Source organism: Liolophura sinensis, chromosome 13, assembly GCF_032854445.1.
Source record: "Liolophura sinensis isolate JHLJ2023 chromosome 13, CUHK_Ljap_v2, whole genome shotgun sequence".
Classification (NCBI taxonomy): Eukaryota; Metazoa; Mollusca; class Polyplacophora; order Chitonida; family Chitonidae; genus Liolophura; species Liolophura sinensis.
Genome location: NC_088307.1, coordinates 15,483,818 through 15,496,538, shown reverse-complemented (window position 1 = coordinate 15,496,538; position 12,721 = coordinate 15,483,818).

Genomic DNA, 12,721 nt, shown 5'->3' with positions numbered 1-12,721 from the left:
ACCTTACTACTAAGATCGTGCCTGCTATACGGCGAGGAGCTCGATGGTGAGTCCGGCACAATCAGTTCGGATTACTTGGTGAGTTTTGCGATTCCGTAACTCACACCCCCAACCACACACATTCCCAGGATGACGAAAGTCATCTCGCGGTGTTTTTGATCTTCACTAGGCACATAGAAATCGGAGAGCTGTGGCTCTGAGCCCAGCAGCGCCTCGCGTGCATCGCGTGTAAGAGTTTTGCCCGTGACCCTAGAATACTCGCGGATTGCAGCGTCGACATCCCGGAACGTTTGGACAGCATGGCCCTGGCGGCGGAGTTCATCGTTGATCCAGTCCAAGCGCTCAGTGCGCTTTCGGGCCCATTGTTCCTGGGCCGCTTGGAGCTGCTCTACAGCGCGGTCATGGCGCCTCCGCTTTTCGTCGACACCGGAACTCCTCAGCATCGAAAGCATATAGCTGCTCCCGCTGAAGGCCAAAGCGTCTACGAGGGCGCCGCCCATCATCATTGCGATGGAGGCCATTACTACTGGATTATATTGGGAGGAAGGAGCCCTTGTTTAATTAGCAGGTCCTTCGAAAACATAGCCAGGCCTACATCTGCAATGACCATGCCGACGTCACGGGGTGTTAAGTCCAGCTTCGGGAGGGCTCCTTTCAGGAACATCTGGCCGAGACGAGCGTACCCAGTGGCCAGGAGAGAGACCACAGCGGCGTGGTAGGCCGCGTTGACTAGCACTTTTCCGTCACTGGGTGGAGTAGACATGCTGCTCTATATAGAAAGGGTCGCGAAGTGTATTCAAATGGAGATTCTTTTCCTGTGGCGTGATATCTACACCTCGTGCATGCGGCGTAATATCTGCACCTCGTGCATGTGCTGTATAGCGGATGCGCCAGACGCGTAGCAACACTAGCACTACAAGGCTGCCAGCGCCTAATAACGCCAGGCGCCCTCCAGTGGGTGATTTGGTGTGCCTTTGTAGAATCCGGTTCCTTCGCGGCCTCCCCCTCCTTCGTTAAATCCGGCTGTTTCTTGGTGGAATCAGCTGCGCCAAGCAAAGCAGCCTTTGCCTCACGAAGCTCGTCCTTGAGCTTTTCAGCCTTGGCCGTTCTCGCTGCAGCACCTGCTCGACCTGCAGCGACTTTTTTGGATTCTTCGCAGGGCCGTCATTCGTAGAATCCGCTGTCACCCCCTCCTCTTCCTTCGGGCCTTTCGGATTCGTTGTACTCATGTTCCTCTGGATCATACGGCTCATTTCTAGGACAGCAGTGGTGTTCAAATGAGCAGTGGTCAGCGCCATGGTTAAAGGTGCCAAGTACTTACCATAGCAGTAGTATAGCCAGCAGCTAGCACATCCAAAGTGGAAAAGTTGATCCAATGCTCTTAAATAAAGCTAGTCCGTGGTATTTTGTCAAGAGCAATCGAATAGTGCAAACTGCATTGCTCTCCAACCAATACTTTTAGCTGTAGCGACGTTTAAAACATGATTGAAGTCATAATGACGTGTCCAACAACGGCTCTTTCTCCTTGGAAACCAGTGAAAATTAAAATTGTCTGACACCTGTCAATGCCTTGCCCAATTCCGCATCTTTTGGCACCTTATTGATGTGGGCTAGTGTTCAATTGTATTTTATAAAACAGAATGCTGTTGTTTTCAACATGTGCACAAAGACAATGGGTTTGTCTTCCACTTAAAAGTAAGACAATTGCTGGGCCAGTCAAATGGGCTTGGCCCAAAGATTTGACGTCCTGTGGGCTAGCGAATGGCACATAACTTATAGCCGAAAGTTTAATATAATAAAAACCAATTGCGATGGTACATACTACAGTATAGCTCATTGAAATCAACAAAAAGCCGAGGCAAAACTCCAAAAGTGGAAAAATTGTTCCAATGCTCCTGAAAAGAAGCTAATCCGAAATTTTTTGTGACGAGAAATCAAAAGGTGCAAACCGCGTTGCTCTCCGATCAATACTTTTAGCTGTAGCGACGTTTAAAACATAATTGATGTCATAATCACGTGCCCAGCAACGGCTCTTACTCCTTGGAAACCAGTGAAATTTTCAATTCTCTCAAAACCTGTTGATGATATGAATAATTCTGCATCTTTTTGCACCTTACTGATATGGGTCAGTGTTCAAATGTATTTAAAGAACAAACTCTTTCGAGTACCTTGTGTTTTCTATATACAAATGCTGTTGTTTTCAACATGTGGATAAAGACATTGGATTCGTCTTCTACTTAGAAATATGACAATTGCTGGGCCAGTCAAATGGGCTTGTCCCAAAGATTTGGCGTCTTCTGGGCTTGCGAATGGCACATAGGTTATAGACAAAAGTTCAATATAGTAAAGAGCATTAGCGATGGTCCACACTACAGTGTGGCTGATTTAAATTAACAAAGAGACCAGGCAAAAATGCAAAAGAGGAAAGATTGTTCCAATGCTCTTAAAAAGAAGCTAGTCCGTGGTATTTTGTCACGAGAAATTAAATGAAGCAAACTGCATTGCTCTCCGATCAATACTTGTAGCTGTCGCGACGTTTAAAACATGATTGATGTCATAATCACGTGCCCAGCAACGGCTCTTACTCCATGGAAACCAGGGAAATTTGCAATTTTTCAACAGCTGGAGATGCCTGGCCCAATTCCCCATCTTTTGGCACCTCATTGATGTGGGTCAGTGTTCAGTTGTACTTTTTACAGCAGACTGTATCAAGTACATTGTGTTTTTTATATACAAATGGTGTGGTTTTTCAACATTTTAGATAAAGACATTAAGTTTGTCTTCGACTTAGAAGTAAGACAATTGCTGGGTGAGTTAAATGGGCTTAGCCCAAAGATGTGACGTCTTCTGGGCTACCGAAGGGCACATAACTTATAATAAAAATTTGAATATTGTAATGACAAGTCGCGATGGTACATAGTAAATGTAGCCGATTTCCATTAGCAAAAAGACCAGGCAAAAATCCGAAAGTGGAAAAACTGTTCCAATGCTGCTGGTAAGAGGCTAACCCGACGTATTTTGTGACGAGAAATCGAATAGTGCAAACCGCGTTGCTCTCCGACCAATACTTTTGGCTGTAGTGACAATTAAATGATCATTGATGTCATAATCACGTGCCCGGCAAAGGCTCTTACTCCATGGAAACCCAAAAAATTTGCAATTTTTCAACAGCTGGAGATACCTGTCCCAATTCCCCATCTTTTGGCACCTTATTGATGTTGGTCAGTGTTCAATTGTACCTTTTACAGCAGACTGTATCAAGTACCTTGTGGTTTTTTATATACAAATGGTGTGGTTTTTCAACATGTGGATAAAGACATTGAGGTTTTCTTCGAATTATAAGTAAGACAATTGCTGGGTGAGTTAAATGGGCTTAGCCCAAAGATTTGACGTCTTCTGGGCTACCGAAGGGCACATAACTTATAGTCAAAAGTTGAATATAGTAATGACCAGTCGCGATGGTACATAGTACAGTGTAGCCGATTTCAATTAACAAAAAGACCAGGCAAAAATGCAAAAGTGGAAAAACTGTTCCAGTGCTGCTGGTAAGAGGCTAATCCGACGTATTTTGTGACGAGAAATCGAATGGTGCAAACCGAGTTGCTCTCCGACCATTACTTTTGGCTGTAGCGACAACTGAATGATCATTGATGTCATAGTCATGTGCCCAGCAACGGCTCTTACTCCATGGAAACCAGGGAAATTTGCAATTTTTTAATCAGCTGCCGATGCCTGGCCCAATTTAGAATCTTTTGGCACATTATTGATGTAGGTCAGTGATCAGTTGTACTTTTTACAGCAGACTGTATCTAGTACCTTGTGTTTTTTATGTACAAATGGTGTGGTTTTTCTACACGTAGATAAAGACATTGAGATTGTCTTGGACTTAGAAGTAAGACAATTGCTGGGTGAGTTAAATGGGCTTATCCCAAAGATTTGACGTCTTCTGCTCTACCGAAGGGCACATAACTTATAGTCAAAAGTTGAATATAGTAATGACCAGTCGCGATGGTACATAGTAAAGTGTAGCCGATTTCAATTAACAAAAAGACCAGGCAAAAATGCAAAAGTGGAAAAACTGTTCCAGTGCTGCTGGTAAGAAGCTAATCCGACGTATTTTGTGACGAGAAATCGAATTTTGCAAACCGCGTTGCTCTCCGACCAATACTTTTGGCTGTAGAGACAATTGAATGATCATTGATGTCATTGTCACGTGCCCAGCAACGGCTCTTACTCCATGGAAACCACTGAAATTTGCAATTTTTTAACAGCTGCCGATGCCTGGCCCAATTCCGCATCTTTTAGAACCTCATAAATGTAAGTCAGTGATCAATTGTACTTTTTACTGCAGACTGTATCAAGTACCTTGTGTTTTTTATGTACGAATGGTGTGGTTTTTCTACACGTAGATAAAGACATTGAGATTGTCTTGGACTTAGAAGTAAGACCATTGCTGAGTGAGTTAAATGGGCTTAGCCCAAAGATTTGACGTCTTCTGGGCTACCGAAGGGCACATAAGTTATAGTCAAAAGTTGAATATAGTAATGACCAGTCGCGATGGTACATAGTACAGTGTATCCGATTTCAAATTAACAAAAAGACCAGGCAAAAATGTAAAAGTGGAAAAACTGTTCCAGTGCTGCTGGTAAGAGGCTAATCCGACGTATTTTGTGACGAGAAATCGAATGGTGCAAACCGCGTTGCTCTCCGACCAATACTTTTGGCTGTAGCGACAATTGAATGATCATTGATGACAAAATCACGTGCCCAGCAACGGCTCTTACTCCATGGAAACCAGGGAAATTTGCAATTTTTTAACAGCTGCCGATGCCTGGCCCAATTCCGCATCTTATGGCACCTTATTGATGTGGGTCAGTGTTCAAGAGTACTTTTTACAGCAGACTGTATCAAGTATTTTGTGTTTTTTATGTACAAATGGTGTGGTTTTTCTACACGTAGATAAAGACATTGAGATTGTCTTGGACTTAGAAGTAAGACAGTTGCTGGGTGAGTTAAATGGGCTTAGCCCAAAGATTTGACGTCTTCTGGGCTACCGAAGGGCACATAACTTATAGTCAAAAGTTGAATATAGTAATGACCAGTCGCGATGGTACATAGTACAGTGTAGCCGATTTCAATTAACAAAAAGACCAGGCAAAAATGCAAAAGTGGAAAAACTGTTCCAGTGCTGCTGGTAAGAGGCTAATCCGACGTATTTTGTGACGAGAAATCGAATGGTGCAAACCGCGTTGCTCTCCGACCAATACTTTTGGCTGTAGAGACAATTGAATGATCATTGATGTCATAGTCACGTGCCCAGCAACGGCTCTTACTCCATGGAAACCGGGGAAATTTGCAATTTTTTAACAGCTGCCGATGCCTGGCCCAATTCCGCATCTTTTAGAACCTCATAAATGTAAGTCAGTGATCAATTGTACTTTTTACTGCAGACTGTATCAAGTACCTTGTGTTTTTTATGTACGAATGGTGTGGTTTTTTTACACGTAGATAAAGACATTGAGATTGTCTTGGACTTAGAAGTAAGACCATTGCTGAGTGAGTTAAATGGGCTTAGCCCAAAGATTTGACGTCTTCTGGGCTACCGAAGGGCACATAAGTTATAGTCAAAAGTTGAATATAGTAATAACCAGTCGCGATGGTACATAGTACAGTGTATCCGATTTCATATTAACAAAAAGACCAGGCAAAAATGCAAAAGAGGAAAAACTGTTCCAGTGCTGCTGGTAAGAGGCTAATCCGACGTATTTTGTCACGAGAAATCGAATGGTGCAAACCGCGTTGCTCTCCGACCAATACTTTTGGCTGTAGCGACAATTGAATGATCATTGATGACAAAATCACGTGCCCAGGAACGGCTCTTACTCCATGGAAACCAGGGAAATTTGCAATTTTTTAACAGCTGCCGATGCCTGGCCCAATTTTGCATCTTTTGGCACCTTATTGATGTGGGTCAGTGTTCAAGAGTACTTTTTACAGCAGACTGTATCAAGTATTTTGTGTTTTTTATGTACAAATGGTGTGGTTTTTCTACACGTAGATAAAGACATTGAGATTGTCTTGGACTTAGAAGTAAGACAGTTGCTGGGTGAGTTAAATGGGCTTAGCCCAAAGATTTGACGTCTTCTGGGCTACCGAAGGGCACATAACTTATAGTCAAAAGTTGAATATAGTAATGACCAGTCGCGATGGTACATAGCACAGTGTAGCCGATTTCAATTAACAAAAAGACCAGGCAAAAATGCAAAAGTGGAAAAACTGTTCCAGTGCTGCTGGTAAGAAGCTAATCCGACGTATTTTGTGACGAGAAATCGAATGGTGCAAACCGCGTTGCTCTCCGACCAATACTTTTGGCTGTAGAGACAATTGAATGATCATTGATGTCATTGTCACGTGCCCAGCAACGGCTCTTACTCCATGGAAACCACTGAAATTTGCAATTTTTTAACAGCTGCCGATGCCTGGCCCAATTCCGCATCTTTTAGAACCTCATAAATGTAAGTCAGTGATCAATTGTACTTTTTACTGCAGACTGTATCAAGTACCTTGTGTTTTTTATGTACGAATGGTGTGGTTTTTCTACACGTAGATAAAGACATTGAGATTGTCTTGGACTTAGAAGTAAGACCATTGCTGAGTGAGTTAAATGGGCTTAGCCCAAAGATTTGACGTCTTCTGGGCTACCGAAGGGCACATAAGTTATAGTCAAAAGTTGAATATAGTAATGACCAGTCGCGATGGTACATAGTACAGTGTATTCGATTTCAAATTAACAAAAAGACAAGGCAAAAATGCAAAAGTGGAAAAACTGTTCCAGTGCTGCTGGTAAGAGGCTAATCCGACGTATTTTGTGACGAGAAATCGAATGGTGCAAACCGCGTTGCTCTCCGACCAATACTTTTGGCTGTAGCGACAATTGAATGATCATTGATGACAAAATCACGTGCCCAGCAACGGCTCTTACTCCATGGAAACCAGGGAAATTTGCAATTTTTTAACAGCTGCCGATGCCTGACCCAATTCCGCATCTTATGGCACCTTATTGATGTGGGTCAGTGTTCAAGAGTACTTTTTACAGCAGACTGTATCAAGTATTTTGTGTTTTTTATGTACAAATGGTGTGGTTTTTCTACACGTAGATAAAGACATTGAGATTGTCTTGGACTTAGAAGTAAGACAGTTGCTGGGTGAGTTAAATGGGCTTAGCCCAAAGATTTGACGTCTTCTGGGCTACCGAAGGGCACATAACTTATAGTCAAAAGTTGAATATAGTAATGACCAGTCGCGATGGTACATAGTACAGTGTAGCCGATTTCAATTAACAAAAAGACCAGGCAAAAATGCAAAAGTGGAAAAACTGTTCCAGTGCTGCTGGTAAGAGGCTAATCCGACGTATTTTGTGACGAGAAATCGAATGGTGCAAACCGCGTTGCTCTCCGACCAATACTTTTGGCTGTAGAGACAATTGAATGATCATTGATGTCATAGTCACGTGCCCAGCAACGGCTCTTACTCCATGGAAACCGGGGAAATTTGCAATTTTTTAACAGCTGCCGATGCCTGGCCCAATTCCGCATCTTTTAGAACCTCATAAATGTAAGTCAGTGATCAATTGTACTTTTTACTGCAGACTGTATCAAGTACCTTGTGTTTTTTATGTACGAATGGTGTGGTTTTTTTACACGTAGATAAAGACATTGAGATTGTCTTGGACTTAGAAGTAAGACCATTGCTGAGTGAGTTAAATGGGCTTAGCCCAAAGATTTGACGTCTTCTGGGCTACCGAAGGGCACATAAGTTATAGTCAAAAGTTGAATATAGTAATAACCAGTCGCGATGGTACATAGTACAGTGTATCCGATTTCATATTAACAAAAAGACCAGGCAAAAATGCAAAAGAGGAAAAACTGTTCCAGTGCTGCTGGTAAGAGGCTAATCCGACGTATTTTGTGACGAGAAATCGAATTTTGCAAACCGCGTTGCTCTCCGACCAATACTTTTGGCTGTAGCGACAATTTAATGATCATTGTTGACAAAATCACGTGCCCAGGAACGGCTCTTACTCCATGGAAACCAGGGAAATTTGCAATTTTTTAACAGCTGCCGATGCCTGGCCCAATTTTGCATCTTTTGGCACCTTATTGATGTGGGTCAGTGTTCAAGAGTACTTTTTACAGCAGACTGTATCAAGTATTTTGTGTTTTTTATGTACAAATGGTGTGGTTTTTCTACACGTAGATAAAGACATTGAGATTGTCTTGGACTTAGAAGTAAGACAGTTGCTGGGTGAGTTAAATGGGCTTAGCCCAAAGATTTGACGTCTTCTGGGCTACCGAAGGGCACATAACTTATAGTCAAAAGTTGAATATAGTAATGACCAGTCGCGATGGTACATAGTACAGTGTAGCCGATTTCAATTAACAAAAAGACCAGGCAAAAATGCAAAAGTGGAAAAACTGTTCCAGTGCTGCTGGTAAGAGGCTAATCCGACGTATTTTGTGACGAGAAATCGAATGGTGCAAACTGCGATGATCCCCGACTAATACTTTTGGCTGTAACGACAATTGAATGATCATTGATGTCATAGTCACGTGCCCAGCAACGGCTCTTACTCCATGGAAAGCAGGGAAATTTGCAAATTTTTAAACAGCTGCCGATGCCTGGCCCAATTCCGCATCTTTTGGCACCTTGTTGATGTGGGTCAGTGTTAAAGTGTACTTTTTACAGCAGACTGTAAAACACAAGGTACTAGATACAGTCTGCTGTAAAATGTACAATTGAACAGTGACCCACATCAATAAGGTGACAAAAGATGCGGAATTGGGCCAGGCATCGGTAGCTGTTAAAAAATTGCAAATTTCCCTGGTTTCCATGGAGTAAGAGCCGTTGCTAGGCACGTGATTTTGTCATCAATGATAATTCAATTGTCTCTACACCCAAAAGTATTGGTCGGAGAGCAAAGCGGTTTGCACCATTCGATTTCTCGTCATAAAATACGTCGGATAACCCTCTTACCAGCAGCACTGGAACAGTTTTTCCACTTTTGCATTTTTGCCTTGTCTTTTTGTTAATTGAAATCGGCTACACTCTACTATGTACCATCGCGACTGGTCATTACTATATTCAACTTTTGACTATAAGTTATGTGCCCTTCGGTAGCCCAGAAGACGTCAAATCTTTGGGATAAGCCCATTTAACTCACCCAGCAATTGTCTTACTTCTAAGTCCAAGACAATCTCAATGTCTTTATCTACGTGTAGAAAAACCACACCATTCGTACATATAAAACACAATGTACTAGATACAGTCTGCAGTAAAAAGTACAACTGATCACTGACCCACATCTATAAGGTTCTAAAAAGATGCGCAATTGGGCCAGGCATCGGCAGCTGTTTAAAAAATTGCATACTTCCCTGGTTTCCATGGAGTAAGAGCCGTTGCTGGGCACGTGACTATGACATCAATGATCATTCAATTGTCGCTACAGCCAAAAGTATTGGTCGGAGAGACACGCGGTTTTGGACCATTCGATTTCTCGTCACAAAATACGTCGGATTAGCCTCTTACCAGCAGCACTGGAACAGTTTTTCCACCTTTGCATTTTTGCCTGGTCTTTTTGTTAATTGAAATCGGATGCACTGTACTATGTACCATCGCGACTGGTCATTACTATATTCAACTTTTGACTATAAGTTATGTGCCCTTCGGTAGCCCAGAAGACGTCAAATCTTTGGGTTAAGCCCATTTAACTCACCCAGCAATGTCTTACTTCTAAGCCCAAGACAATCTCAATGTCTTTATCTACGTGTAGAAAAACCACACCAATTTGTACATAAAAAATACAAGGTACTTGATACAGTCTGCTGTAAAAAGTACACTTTAACACTGACCCACATCAATAAGGTGCCAAAAGATGCGGAAATGGGCCAGGCATCGGAAGCTGTTTAAAAAATTGCAAATTTCCCTGGTTTCCATGGAGTAAGAGCCGTTGCTGGGCACGTGACTATGACATCAAGGATCATTCAGTTGTCGCTACAGCCAAAAGTATTGGTCGGAGAGCAACGCGGTTTGCACCATTCGATTTCTCGTCACAAAATACGTCGGATTAGCCTCTTACCAGCAGCACTGGAACAGTTTTCCACTTTTGCATTTTTGCCTGGTCTTTTTGTTAATTTGAAATCGGATACACTGTACTATGTACCATCGCGACTGGTCATTACTATATTCAACTTTTGACTATAAGTTATGTGCCCTTCGGTAGCCCAGAAGACGTCAATTCTTTGGGCTAAGCCCATTTAACTCACTCAGCAATTGTCTTACTTCTAAGTCCAAGACAATCTCAATGTCTTTATCTACGTGTAGAAAAACCACACCATTCGTACATAAAAAACACAAGGTACTTGATACAGTCTGCTGTAAAAAGTACAACTGATCACTGACCCACATAAAAAAGGTGCTAAAAGATGCGGAATTGGGCCAGGCATCGGCAGCTGTTTAAAAAATTGCAAATTTCCCTGGTTTCCATGGAGTAAGAGCCGTTGTTGGGCACGTGACTATGACATCAATGATCATTCAATTGTCGCTACAGCCAAAAGTAATGGTCGGAGAGCAACGCGGTTTGCACCATTCGATTTCTCGTCACAAAATACGTCGGATTAGCCTCTTACCAGCAGCACTGGAACAGTTTTTCCACTTTTGCATTTTTGCCTGGTCTTTTTGTTAATTGAAATCGGCTACACTGTACTATGTACCATCGCGACTGGTCATTACTATATTCAACTTTTGACTATAAGTTATGTGCCCTTCGGTAGCCAGAAGACGTCAAATCTTTGGGCTAAGCCCATTTAACTCACCCAGCAATTGTCTTACTTCTAAGTCCAAGACAATCTCAATGTCTTTATCTACGTGTAGAAAAACCACACCATTTGTACATAAAAAACACAAGGTACTAGATACAGTCTGCTGTAAAAAGTACAACTGATCACTTACCCACATCAATAAGGTTCTAAAAGAGGCGGAATTGGCCCAGGCATCGGCAGCTGTTTAAAATTTGCAAATTTCCCTGGTTTCCATGGAGTAAGAGCCGTTGCTGGGCACGTGACTATGACATCAATGATCATTCAATTGTCGCTACAGCCAAAAGTATTGGTCGGAGAGCAACGCGGTTTGCACCATTCGATTTCTCGTCACAAAATACGTCGGATTAGCCTCTTACCAGCAGCACTGGAACAGTTTTTCCACCTTTGCATTTTTGCCTGGTCTTTTTGTTAATTTGAAATCGGCTACACTGTACTATGTACCATCGCGACTGGTCATTACTATATTCAACTTTTGACTATAAGTTATGTGCCCTTTGGTAGCCCAGAAGACGTCAAATCTTTGGGCTAAGCCCATTTAACTCACCCAGCAATTGTCTTACTTCTAAGTCCAAGACAATCTCAATGTCTTTATCTACGTGTAGAAAAACCACACCATTTGTACATAAAAAACACAAGGTACTAGATACAGTCTGCTGTAAAAAGTACAACTGATCACTTACCCACATCAATAAGGTTCTAAAAAGAGGCGGAATTGGCCCAGGCATCGGCAGCTGTTTAAAAATTTGCAAATTTCCCTGGTTTCCATGGAGTAAGAGCCGTTGCTGGGCACGTGACTATGACATCAATGATCATTCAATTGTCGCTACAGCCAAAAGTATTGGTCGGAGAGCAACGCGGTTTGCACCTTTCGATTTCTCGTCACAAAATACGTCGGATTAGCCTCTTACCAGCAGCACTGGAACAGTTTTTCCACTTTTGCATTTTTGCCTGGTCTTTTTGTTAATTTAAAATCGGCTACACTGTACTATGTACCATCGCGACTGGTCATTACTATATTCAACTTTTGACTATAAGTTATGTGCCCTTCGGTAGCCCAGAAGACGTCAAATCTTTGGGCTAAGCCCATTTAACTCACCCAGCAATTGTCTTACTTCTAAGTCCAAGACAATCTCAATGTCTTTATCTACGTGTAGAAAAACCACACCATTCGTACATAAAAAACACAAGGTACTTGATACAGTCTGCTGTAAAAAGTACACTTAAACACTGACCCACATAAATAAGGTGCCAAAAGATGCTGGTCTTTTTGTTAATTGAAATCGGATACACTGTTACTATGTATTATCGCGACTGGTCATTACTATATTCAACTTTTGACTATAAGTTATGTGCCCTTCGGTAGCCCAGAAGACGTCAAATCTTTGGGCTAAGCCCATTTAACTCACTCAGCAATTGTCTTACTTCTAAGTCCAAGACAATCTCAATGTCTTTATCTACGTGTAGAAAAACCACACCATTCGTACATAAAAAACACAATGTACTAGATACAGTCTGCTGTAAAAAGTACAACTGATCACTGACCCACATCTATAAGGTTCTAATAGATGCGGAATTGGGCCAGGCATCGGCAGTTTTAAAAAAATTGCATATCTGCAAATTGCAAATCTCAATGTCTTTATCTACGTGTAGAAAACCCACACCATTTATACATAAAAAATAAAAGGTACTTGATACAGTCTGCTGTAAAAAGTACACTTTAACACTGACCCAGATCAATAAGGTGCCAAAAGATGCGGAATTGGGCCAGGCATCGGCAGCTGTTTAAAAAATTGCAAATTTCCCTGGTTTCCATGGAGTAAGAGCCGTTCCTGGGCACGTGACTA